This window comes from Nuphar pumila, chromosome 5 (genome assembly GCF_984573655.1).
Source record: "Nuphar pumila chromosome 5, dmNupPumi1.hap1.1, whole genome shotgun sequence".
Lineage (NCBI taxonomy): Eukaryota > Viridiplantae > Streptophyta > Magnoliopsida > Nymphaeales > Nymphaeaceae > Nuphar > Nuphar pumila.
The window spans coordinates 48,946,052-48,954,790 of record NC_143253.1 but is presented as its reverse complement, the minus strand read 5'-3'; positions in this window follow the sequence as shown (position 1 = coordinate 48,954,790).

Genomic DNA, 8,739 nt, shown 5'->3' with positions numbered 1-8,739 from the left:
GGAAAAGAGGCAAAAATAGATGGGAAGTCTGATCAGGCATGTGAAAACCAAGGGAATGATACAATAAATGGAGTACAATAACACGTAAGTCACCTTTTATCCGTGAAATGTTTTACACAATGTTCTAGTCATCAGTGTAACAAGAATCAAAATTAGCTATAATATGGTTTCCTTGCATATAAGACATGCAACAACAGGGCACCATCGTGAGTGAATGATGTAATCAGGAAAGCCATTGTACAAAATAAATTGTTTCTAAACCAAAGTTACGGTAAGCTTCTTAGATAGGTGGGAAGTCCACTTCCCGAAAACTAGTGTGATACTTGATGAGAATTTCGATTCTCCCACGCTTCTCTTATGCTTTCCACATGCTTCATCTATTCTTATTATATGTTCTCTCACTCTACTTTTCATGTTTTTTATGTGTTTTCTCTCTACTTTCTCACTCACTTCCATGTGTTTTCTCTAAATTGTCAGTTATCATTTTTAGATTTTGTTAAAAATTTAATTCTTACACTAAAAAATCATGAAATTTAAGAAGTCACTTTTATTTTAATTTTTATTTGCGTTCCATTTTGATTCCCATTCAATTCTTATATTATTTTTTTATTCATCGCTTCCTATACATTTTAAAATGCATCGCTTCTCTCTTCCACTTATCGATCGTATCGTTTTTCATTTATGCTTCTTAGTTTGGCAACCTTGTTCTAAAGCATAAAATTAAGATTTTCAAGAACAATGAAGACATCTGACTACACAATTTTGCAATGTCATGCCAGTTTAGATTGATCACAACGTGGTTGGAGTAATTCTCATTCCAATCACCTCTTTTCCACACTATCAATGTGTTTTTCCTTTTCTCTCTTGCTAAAATCTTAAGCTAACAAAAGATGGGGCTAAAAGCCCAAATATAGATCTTAACATCATCAACTCAGATGCATCAACACATGCTGAACTTGTTCCAAATTATTCAATCAACAAAAAATCTGGGTGATGGGAATAGCACCTTGTCCTATCCCTTAGGAGGCATTTGCGTGCCTCTCCTGGAAATGATATCCTAGGATCTTGGATCTCGGATCTCTGCCCCCCCACCCCCTCAGCAATCAGGCCAGATATTCATATTTGTAAGAGGGATTGGCAATCTCAGATCATGGATCTGAGATTCACCATTGAAGTGAACGTCAGATATGGCATGGACCCCCACTAGATCTGACCTCCAATCGCAAACCCACAGCATTCAAATGCAGCCTTAGAGAACTGACATTTCAGATAACAAAATAAAGACAACCATCAGAACTGGTTAACTGTGTCTGAACTCATTAGACCTTTTAGTATTGCAACCCATACGATCTTAGGTGCATTACTTAATTAATGGCACTTTTGTCTTTTTCCCCTCATCCAGTTTTTTCTTTTTTTTTTCTTCTTTTGAGCATTATTTCCATCCTATTAAATTCAAACTTTATAGCTCTACTGCAAGACAACAAGCACAAGTCAAGGGGGAAAGGCAACCATTGAAAGGATTAAATGTGCAATCAGGGGCACATGCACGCCAGAAAGATGATGTCATAAGAAAATACAAACTATGGCATGAACAAATATTGAGGTATTAAACAAAACTGACCTGGCTCATTTGTCCACTAATAGGGATGGCCTTCAACCCAAGGTTGCGCAGAACCAAGGCCAACAGCCTTGTTGATTCACAAGTACAAGTAAAAACCATTGATGTGCTTCCAGTCATCTCTGTAAGAATATACACAAGATATGCATCCTGGCACAAGCATTGTTTCAAGAAAATAACCAGAACCCGTTTAGCTTGCTTCACAAATCAAGGTAGAGTCCAGGAAAGATAAAGAGACCCTTGGGCACCTTAGACTATATATATATATATATATATATATATATATATATATATATATATATATATATATATATATATATATATATATACACTATTTTTGAACTAGCCATTTGGCATGCCTAACAGCTAGTAGAGTCTCTCTTGTTATCTCCCCTTTGTGTGTGTGTATGGGCATCTTGTCCATTGTAATGGACTCTTGTTCAAAATGAATTTATTAATAAAATTAATATTTTTTATGTGTGTTCTCTCTTGTGGTTGTGAGCTTGTGCCTTAGTGCTTTTGTATTTGCCTTTAGTGGTTTGCACTACAAGAAACCTGTGTATTAGCAACGACCTAAATCCGTCGCTAATCCGGCATTAATCCATCACTAAATAGTTTAGCGACAGATTAGAGATGGATAACCTTCATCGCGAATTTTTCGATGCTAAGTAGTGACAGAACTTATCCGTTGCTACTTTCGTTGCTAATTTGCGACAGATTAGCGACGGACATGATCCATCGCGAGTCGTTCACTATTTTAAATTAACGATGGATAATATCCGTCGCTAATTCGTCGTTAAATTTTAAAAAAAAAATAAAAAAAAAAATTGCTCTCTGTCGGCGCGTTCTCTGGCAAAGAGCAATTTTTTTTGCACAGAACCAGCATGTTTCGGCGTTGGGATGCTCTTCCGCAGCGAGCCATTCACGGCGGGAGAAGGGACACGGGAAGCCGCATGCGGCCTCTCACGGCGGCCAATCGGGAGGGAGAACGACTCCCACTGGAAGGAGACCGACAAGCTCTGTGTCGACGGCCAGAGGACCTTCAGTGCCCGCTTCATGGAATAAACTGCCGACAAAGGAGTGGACGCGCGGGAGGGGGTAGACGAGCGGCGTCGATCGATCGGCTGCGACCTTTTCAGGGTCGTAGTGGAGACGGGATCTGGCGAGGGAGAGGCGGGACGGGCGGTGGAGACTGGCGAGGGGCACCGCCGGGAGGAGGAGGACGGCGCGGGGGAGAGGTAGCGGGAGCTGGTCTCGTGAGCCTTTGGCCTCCGGGGGCCGACGCCATTGTCACGCTCGGAGGATGCGTGAGGCCGTTGCGCGTCGTCAGAGGAAGGGCAGGGCTTTTGGCGTCCTGAGAAGCACCTCAAGTGGGGACGATTTAAATCGAATGGGGGGAGGGAAAAACGGAGGGAGGGAAAATTTTGAACGGGGAGAGGGAAAATTTTGTGCCTCAGGTGGGACAGTTTCAATCGAAAATTAGTGACAAAATTTTTTTGTCGCGAATTTGTCGCTAATTAGCGATGGATTCACGACAAAAAAATTCTTTCGCTAATTCCGTCGTTAATTTTTTATTTTTTTGTAGTGTTTTGGCGACAAAAAAATGTTGTCGCTAATCCATCACTAATTAGCGGCGGATTTAGCGAGGGAGATATTTTCGTCGCTAATTTTGCAAATATTTTGAATGTTAGCGACAAATAGTTTTCTCTCACTAATCCGCCGCAAATTGCCGTCGCTAATTAGCATTTTTCTTGTAGTGTTGACACTTTGCCTTAGTGGCTTGTATTTGGCCCTAGTGCCTATTGTGATCCCTTGTGCCTTTTAAGAAGTTGTTTTATTACATGGTATAGGCTCTTTGATCCTTTTGTATTCTTAGAATACCAACTTGTGGTGGTGCTATCTTCCTTGCTCTTGGTGTTCTTGTTCGTGGTTTGTGATTGTAGATAAGGGTCTACTTTGTTCGTGGTACAATTTCTTTTTCATCATGCCCGAGAAAAAAATCATGACCATTATCTCCTTCAAGCTCAATGACTCCAGTTATCTAATGTGGGTCACCACCATGGAGAATCATCCCAAGAGCAAAAAACCTTGGGGTTATGTTAGTGGTACCATCATGAAACCTCACCTAAAGCTCACAAAGCAAAAAAGAGATCAAGTTAAAGCTCTTGATGATAATAAAAGGGAAAAGTATGTAATTTCGTGTGTGTGTTCATGGTTTTTAAATTCAAAAATTATAAAATTTTGGATGTGTTTTATAAAATTGATAAAAATTATGGAAAATACCTTTAAATATAGGTAACGTAAGCTGCATCTGGGCATGGCCTAGGGCCCCAAAATGAGACAATTAGTAATTGTAAAACTCTTTATTTTTAACCTTTAAATTCAAGCAAAAAATGATTGAAATTCAAGCTAAATTTAGGCAAAAATTAGGTAAGTATACCATTAGATGCGTCTCGTAATTCTGAGAACATTGGTATTTCGTTTTTTTAAAATTGGGTTACGGTTGGCCCGAAAATCACATTTTTCAAAAATGACTCGCCTTTGTTTTTATATTTTCCTAGATTGGATTGAACCAGATCCGATCCATTTGATCTAAGTTGATATGGATCTAGACCCAGTCCAGGACCCATATTAACTAGGATCTAATTCATATTGGATCCATATGAATTTTGGATATGGATTTGGATCTTGGATCCAGATATGAATATGAAATTCAAATGTGACCAATTTAAAACTTTAGAATCAAATTAAAGGTTAAATTGAGTAGAAACCTATCACGAGAGGACTTTCAGAGAGGGCGACACTATCTGAAATATTCTTAAAATAAATTATTTAATAATTAAATATTAAATAATTAATTAAATATAATAATTAATTAAATTTTAAATTTATTTTTTTGATAACTCTACCTAGATGGGTTCTCTAAAGGGGGGTGTCACTCTCTAGATCAACCTCTAATTAAATAAAAACAAAAAAAGGTAATAAGAGGATAAAGAAGAGTGGGTATAAAGGTAGAGTTCTAGAGAACTCTAGAGGGGGCGTCATCCTCTAGAGGAGTCATCTAGATATAAGGAGATAAAAAATATACATATATATACATAATAAGAAAAAAAATAAATTTTAGAAGGATAATAAAAAGAGCTGGATTTCTCCTTCTATCTATAATCATTATTCTAGAGAGAGAGAGAAAAGAGAGAGAGGAAAGAAAGAAAGGAAAAAAAAGAGAAGGAGAGGAAAGGGGAAGGAGAGAAAAAGAGGAAGATCCACCCCCCGTGTCCAATATCCAACGATTTTTTCAGCATTTTTCTTTTCTAAACTAAGGTACGGGTTTCTCTCTAAGTCTTTTGGGAAGAAAATGGTGTAAATCTGATTTGATGTATACATATTAAAGGAAAAAGGAAAATCTGAAATTTTATACAAAAATACATCTATATGTATACATAATATCGATTATACACACACACACACACACACACACACACACACACACACACACACATATATATATATATATATATATATATATATATATATATATATATATATATATATATATATATATATATATATATATATATAGGTTATTTCTTGTGATAATCGATTTCCCTGTGTGTACAGAGCTGGAAATATATGTAAACATATTTTCAGATTTGTCGACACTTATAATTTTATTTTCACATGGAAAAAATATATATATAAAGGAAGCATGTAGATATGTTTTTCGATATTTTTGTTCATGCTCATGAGAATATGCATGTAATCGATAGTTACTGAGTGTATATATATATATATATATATATATATATAAATTTTCGGCCCTGTCGATTTTAGCATAGGCTTATTTTTATCATTCATGTTCAATGAGAATATCGACACATGTAACATGATGTTTATTTCTACATGAGCTTGTTTCCTTGTTGAATATATTTGGCCCTGCCAATTTCTTTTGTTCAACACTGTTTTGGTTTGGTTGTGATCAAACAGATGATATGATCACTTATTTTCATACACAATTTTTGGGTGTAAGCTGTTTGACATCCTGACTATCTTGATGCTGCCATTCAGATTTGCATCAAAATAGTTTTGATGTCAACATGTCGGCTACTGTAATTTCTTTTTTTAAAAGTTGTCAAACTGTTATTGGACTTCTTTTATTTCCTTGCCGACTGTCATTAAATCTGTTTCGTGCTATTATGTTGATCAAATGTGAATCCTATAATAGATGTAAACATGTTTGGGCGTTATGTATATCAAAAATGTTGCTAAACTTATCTTATTTTATTTTTCTGGCCGACTGTCATTAATACTATGTGACTGTCATTAGTATGATTTTTACTTTATGAAATTATGTTTTGACACCACTATGTGACTGTCGTTGGTTTGATTCCACTATATAAAAATTTGTTTTGACACTTCTATGTGAATTGTTATTAAACTCATTTTTTTCTGATTGATAATCATATTTAATAAACCATGCAATGGACTGTTATTAAACTCATAACAGTAACTGATAATTAGATTTATACCTACACCTATGGACTGTTATGAAACTCTGATTTTTGTATGTTGTTATATCACTGATCATCAGTGTATTTTGATGTTGTTTGATGATTGATCTCAAAATTGTATTGATGCAAAACTGGTTTTGATGCTCATATCAAAACTGTTTTGTTGTCGTTATGCATATAAAAAATGGTTTTGATGTTATTTATATGCATGTCAAAATTATTTTGTTTATGCTGTCATTATTGACTGCCTATAACTTTGAGTGATGCGACCTGTTTTCAGCTGCATATAGCTCGTAATTGGTGAGTTGTTAGGGGCAGTCGAGCTGCACTTGTGTGCAGCCATAGGTGTTGTTCACGGCACACTGTTGTGCACTATTGACAACATGCTTATGTGTTTTGGATTTAATTATGCATGTTATACGTTCAATTATTATGATGTTAATATGCATGTCATATACATGAAAAATCTGGAATTTATTTGATGTTTGCATGAATGTGATCATGTGCATGTTTGAGAGTTGATGTATGAATTAGATCATGTTAATGTGTAGTGCAAGCATATGTCTGCATGCGTATGCAAATAGGTTTTATGGGCATTCTTGTTGTGTGATTGGATATACATTGTTGACATATTTTGAAACAAGTGTGTTGCATGTTCACTAAAATTTTGCATTAAATGCATAAATCACTTTGAGATACCTTATGTTGTCAAATTAAAACCGTTGCAGGCCATGTGAGCCAGAAGCAAGTGTTGTTCCAATGTTGTTGAATTTATTTATGCATTGCAAAATTTATTTTCTAGAAATTATTGTTTTTTCTAAAACTAATTGCACTGTTAAAAATGTGTCGGGCCAGGGCCCGAGTTGGGTTTTGCATATGGATTTGCAAAAACGGTTCTTGTGTAAAGCATTTGATTTTGTTTAAAAAGATAAAAAGGCCAAACAGTGTAATTAATGTCTTTCTTGATATCTCTTTTACAATGTGAAAATCTTGGATAGCGGTCATGGGAGACCATGAGGATACTAAAACTCCATGTGTGATTGTGCCCCTAAACTCGATGTGGTGGTTCACTTCTCGGCCATGGTTTTAAGAAGATTTCAGCTACTTTTCTTAGGGATGGTATTATTGATTAAATTGTAGTTATTGGTATACCAAGAAAGTGACGTCAATGGTTGATGATTTTCATTGATGTTCCAACATTAGGTGAGGATTTTTAATGTTTCGATGAAAGGTGAGAAATCTTGATATGGGTCGAGGAACAGGTATGGAACCCAGTAATAAAATACAATTTGTGTTAAGTTACAACTGGAAACCTAACTTGGATTTCGAGAATGTTGTACCCGTTTTGAGTATCTACGGGTTTAAAGAAAAGTGAAAACAAAAATTATGTATATTTAATAGGGACATGCATACAAAAGCAACTCTAATAAATATCTTAATAAGTTATTCATGCATGTGCATTGAATTATACATATTTATTGTTCTGCATTAGTTCATGCATTCATGTTTATTCTATTTTGCATGATATTGGTTATTGCATGATACTCGTTTAAATGCTTGAATGATAAGTTGGCTTTGAAAATTGTTGTTATTATATTCTTTTGAAATTATGCATGAATTTAGTTTATGCTATTTCCTTTTTGTTTGGATTTTTAAAAGAATTCGTACAAATGACTTTGGTTCTTACCTCGTCTTTCAAAACGGTTTTTCAAGTCGGAGAGCTCAGTGATGGGGTGACTTGCTATACAGAGCCAGCGAGTTTTGCGTGACATGTTCTAGGTTCTTGACAGAGTGGCTCTTTGTAATAGATTATTTATTTATTTCAGTTATATGATATTTATTTTATTGATTAATAAAGTTGATCATTTCTTAGTTGATCCAATGCACTATCTCTTGTGGTTTGGTATATGTTAAATTTGTAAGACTCTGAATCCTTGGGTTTTGTTTATGTAATTAATTAAAAAAAAAAACCACTTTTTACAATGATAAGTTGGGGTTGTTACAGAGTTGGTATCAGAGTCAGACCAAAAAAAATATGTATTGAACCATTTTTGGTATACCAAATTGTCTTTCTATAAGACAAGGTTCTATTTTTGGCATTATACCTGTAGGGATATTTTAATCATTTGTTCATAGTGTTGTGGGGTAGTGGCTTACTTATGAAGGGAAAAAAGAGGAGAGCAGGTTGTATGTTCCCCCCGGAACATGGTTGGGTGGGGGGGGGGGGGGCGAGACATACAACCTGCGCCCGGAAAAGAGTGATTTCACTAGAATCATATGATTAATAAATCATTATGAGAAAACAATCCCATTCATTATCTTGGGGCCTCCTGTTTAGCAGTCATGTAACTTTCTTCTCATCTCTTTTCAACATAGGAACTACTTGTAGGTAGGAGTGGAAAAATATGACACGACCCGCCAACCCGCTTCTTAGGCGGGTTCGAGTTTGGCTTAAACGGGTCGACCCGCCTAACCCATTTATTAAATGGGTCGGGTTCATGTTAGGGGTATGCCAACCCGGCTGACCCGTTTAATAAACGGGTTAGGCGGGTGGGTCAAGCCGTTTACCCGAACCCGACTCACCAACTCGCCCGTTTACTCGACCCCGACCCG